General features: G+C 44.7%; 1 long non-coding RNA gene across 1 annotated transcript; it reads left to right on the forward strand.

The window, feature by feature from the left end:
• Positions 1–1,202: 1,202 nt before the first annotated feature.
• On the forward strand, positions 1,203–4,311 carry LOC106995333 (uncharacterized). Its single transcript, XR_001442115.3, has 2 exons — positions 1,203–1,366; positions 3,674–4,311. It is a non-coding gene; the product is annotated as an uncharacterized LOC106995333 (long non-coding RNA).
• Positions 4,312–4,597: the final 286 nt, after the last annotated feature.

Genomic DNA, 4,597 nt, shown 5'->3' on the forward strand with positions numbered 1-4,597 from the left:
TCACAGGTTCCACATGGACATGAATTTGGGAAGGGGAACACTGTTCAACCCAGAACAGATAACAACCCCACTGCTTATTTGAAACTGCTTCAGATGTGGTTGGTTCCCCGATGTCAGGGGAGAGACAGGGCTCCAAGCATCAGTCACCTTGTGGCAAGGAGTACCAGGATGTCCTCCTCACAGTCAGAAAACATCTTGATGTCAAAGAGAGGGGCTATTGAGTTCTATGTGGAAGAGATCTAGTGGAAACTGTCGCAGGTCCACGCTTACCAAGATGGTGCAGCTCACCGTGGGGCATTGTGATGAAGAAAGATTCCCAACTCCACTTATTCACAAGGGAACACCCTTGCCACAATAGCTATTAAAGGTTGTGGTAATTGTTTTCCAATTATCTACCTGTGGGCAAAAATTAACATGGGTGCAGAGCATGGAGGGGAACTTTTAGCTGCTACTCATAAGCACTTTGGGGACACTCTCAACTTATTTTTACAAAACTGGAACTGGGCCAGTTGCAGTGGCTCACGCCTGTAATCCCAGCACTTTGAGAGGCCGAGGCAGGTGGACCGCCTGAGGTTAGGAGTTCAAGACCAACCTGGCCAACATGGCGAAACCCCGTATCTACTAAAAGTACAAAAATTAGCCAGGCATGGTGGCAGGTGCCTATAATCCCAGCTACTCGGGAGGCTGAGGCCGAAGAATCACTTGAATCTGGGAGGTGGAGGTTGCAGTGAGCCGAGATCGCGCCATTGCACTCCAGCCTGGGCAACAAGAGTGAAACTCCATCAAAAACAAAACAAAACAAAACAAAAAACTGGGAACATCCTATTTCCGCCATGATATTTGCGCTATCAGTATATCACAGGGGTCCTTCTAAGCCAGTAAATATCCTTCTGTACCAAATGTATTTAACTGGTAATTCTAAATCTTTTGATAAAGGCCTTCCACTTCTCTTCCACCCCTGTGGTCCCTGTGGTACATCTTGTGCTGAGAGATTACCTTCTTCTCAAATCTTAACTATTTTACTGAATCTCTCCACCTCTTTTTGCACTCCTCAACTCAATCAGGAAAAAAAAAAAATTTCCTGCCCCTAGCGTTTCCTTAATCAGATGCAGACATGGCTGGATGTTCTTTGCGGGGCTGCTGAGTCAGAAGCCTGGACGGGCCAGCTTCAGTTTTAATAGAGTGGCTCAGGAAGGAAGTGCTAACAGAGATGGGTGCACAGTGCAGTCAGTGGGTGGGAGCTGATGCTGGCTAGAAGACCTGAGTCTTCCGAGAGGCAGCTTGATTCCTGGAAAAGACTACTGGGCTGGAAGTCAGGAGGCCTGGGGTAGTCTCACCTCTGCCGCTAACATGCTGCATGACCATGGTAAGTCATTGCCTTTCTCCAAGCCTCGGTGAGAAACAGCGGACCTGGCCCCAGAATACACTGTGGAAGAACTAGAGGTCTTCTGAGTCAGGCCCCCACTAAGAAGGCAGTCTCCTGTGAGGATACCTAGGAGATGAGTTAGAAGCAGAGGGCGCATTTCACAAACAGCCCCCAAGGGATTGTCAGCAGCAGACCTCAGGAAGAATCAGAGAGACAGAGACTGCTCAAGCCTGGGGTCCGAACTAAAGAGGGCAGCAGTTAGAAGTTGAAAAGAGAGGAGAGAGCCCTGAACGAGTTAAGTCAAGAAGAAGGATCATGGTAGAGGTAAATTGCAGGGTAGGCAGGGAAAGGCTGTGGATAGGGGTTTCTGGGCAGTGGAGCCAGGGGCTAGCCTACTAAAGTTCTGGTGCTCTAGGGGAGATTCAGAAAGTAGGCTGAGGCCAGGCATGGTGACTCACGCCTGTAATCCCAACAGTTTGGGAGACCAAGGTGGGCAGATCATTTGAGGCCAGAAGTTCCAGACCAGTCTGGCCAGCATGGTGAAACCCTGTCTCTACTAAAAGTATAAAAATGAGCCAGGCGTGGTGGTGCATACCTATAATCCCAGCTACTCAGGAGGCTGAGACAGGAGAATCACTTGAACCCAGGAGACGGACATTGCAGTGAGCCGAGAATGCGCCATTGCACTCTAGCCTGGGCGACACAGCAAGACTCTGTCTCAAAAAAAAAAAAAAAAAAAAAAAAAAAAAAAAAAAAAAAAAAGGCAGGCTGAGACTAAAGCAAGGGAGGTTTAAAAAATGGACTAGAACCACACAGACAAGTCTTAAATGTTCAATCATGTCAGGCTGATATTTGAAGGAAAACAAGTGCCAACTGTGTACCCACCTGCAGAGCACACCATCCCTGAGACTCTTCACCGTGGAAGAAAGGGAATTTTTTTGTTCTTTAAAAGCCTGATATTTCATGTTCCACATTAAGGGTTGACTGGAAAACCTGAGGTGCTGTACAGAGACAAGAGGAAGGCTTTGATCCTAAGCCTGCAACTCTAAGAGAAGAATGAGCCCATGAGTTACGGCCTGTGGGTTCTTCCACATGCTATTTCCTGTACCTGGAATGTATTCTTTCCTGACCCAGAAAATTCCCTCAGGGATTCCTCTTCCAAGAAGTCTTCCCTGAGTCTGTCACCTCTTCACCTTCACTCCTTCTGCATGCTCCCAAAACCCCTGCAATTCTCTACTGTGGGTGCTTACCCAGTGCACTGTAGTCCACTCTGGCTTTTGTATCCCCTTAACTAGCAGCTCTGTCTTTTTCATTTTGGATTCCCAGACCTATCAGAGAGCCTAGTGCTTGCCAAATGCTGGGAACATACTTACTGAAAGGATATTGACTACTCAATGTTAGCCACAAGGCCCCTCAGACAGTCTTGCCATAGGAAACATCAATGGGAGAACCTTTTGGAATTATATAGAGAGACGGGGTGGGGAACTTATGGATTTGTTGTTTTTTGTTGTTGTTTGTTTGTTTGGCTAAACTCACAGCAATAGGTGTTAGAGTCATACAAGGGTTACAACAGCACGCAAGAGCCCACTTATGACTAGAAATTTCTTCTAGAATTCCCTTCAAAGCATGATTCTCCTGCTGTGTTTGGGGTGGGGAGTGTGTGGCAGTGGTGAGGGGACAGAATCCTGCCTCTAGGATACAACTCTGGAGTGGACATGTAGCAAGAGAGCTCACCTTGGGAACCTGGGATGGAGGTAGGCATCTGTTAGAAAGAGAGACTGAGGATTCTGGTCACACTATCAAAACTAATACCAGAAACCAGATCAACACACCCACCATCCCCATTCCCAACCACACTCATCTATGCTGGAGATGATTATCCCCACACCCTTCCTATGTTACTCTTCCTGAGCCATTGGAGTGCCAGAATAAACGTAACCAACTAGAAGACTTCTGCAGAATGGAAAAGGATGGAAGATTCCAGACTAGAAAGGCCGAGGACAGCAGATAGACACTGAATGTTGAGATTTGTCAGTGGAGTGCTGCAAGACAGGATGCAAAGTTATGACAGGTGTCTTTGCTTCTAGAGAGGCTTCGCAGATATACATCCTATCCCACCCTACCCTGCCCCACCCCTGGGTGTATAGGTACTCCTCCTTCTTGTTCCCACAGCATTCTGTGTTCACTTCGACAGTGGTGCTTTTCACACCATTTATGGTTGTCTGTCTGCTCATGTATTGTTCAGCTTCTCTGAACTGGAAGCTCCTGTCAAAGCAGGGACTGTCATCTTTTTCTTTGTATCCCCAGGGTCCAGCTCAGCATCTGGCTTACAGTAGGCACTCAGTGAATGTTGATGTGAACAAATGAACTGATTCAAAGAAGCGTCTCTTGAAGTTGCTTCTTTCCAATCTAGCCAACAAATGCAGTATTCCAAGTGGAGGTACCAGAGATCACATCATCTTCAGCTTTCTGCCACAGATCCACATGAAGAAACACACATGGTGCAGCTAAAATCCTTAATGTTAGATAGGACTTTGCATTGGACACTTTAAAATGTGATGTCTGGCTTTGAAGAGGGCGTATAACACAAATTTACTGTGCATCAATCTCACTAATGGAAAATAAACAATAGCCCATACATCATCTTTCTTGAAGTGTAATGTGTTTAGGATAAAAGTTGATTGGTCAGTGTTAAAATATATGTAAATTTTAGCCTTTCCAGAGCCCATGAAAATGTCTGAAAAAAAAAAAGCTTTTAAAAATGAGTAAGTACAAGGTTATTTGTTACAGCATTTAAAAATATCATATGATTGGAAACAACCTAAATGTTCATCAATAAGGGACTAGTTAAAAAATGTGTAGTACATCATCATTCATGTAATGGGATACTATGAAGTTGTAAAAAAAAAAAATAGAGAATAAAGAAGTGTTTTGCTGACCTAGAACAATCTCCAAGATATATTGTTAAGATGTAGAACAATGTGTTATATACTGCTGTGTGTTAAAAGGCTGAAAGGGAATATCTATGTATTTGCTTGAAGGTGCATAAAAGCATCCCAGGAAGATACATAAGAAACTGACAACACTGGTTAACAATGGAAGACTGAAAGGAAGAGGTGGGGAAAAAGACTGCATTACATACGCTTTCATACTCTTTCATTTACATTTTAGACCATGTGAATGTATTATTTAGTCAAAAATAAATATAAAAAGGAAGAAACCACAACAACC

This window comes from Macaca mulatta, chromosome X (assembly GCF_049350105.2).
Source record: "Macaca mulatta isolate MMU2019108-1 chromosome X, T2T-MMU8v2.0, whole genome shotgun sequence".
Taxonomy (NCBI): domain Eukaryota; kingdom Metazoa; phylum Chordata; class Mammalia; order Primates; family Cercopithecidae; genus Macaca; species Macaca mulatta.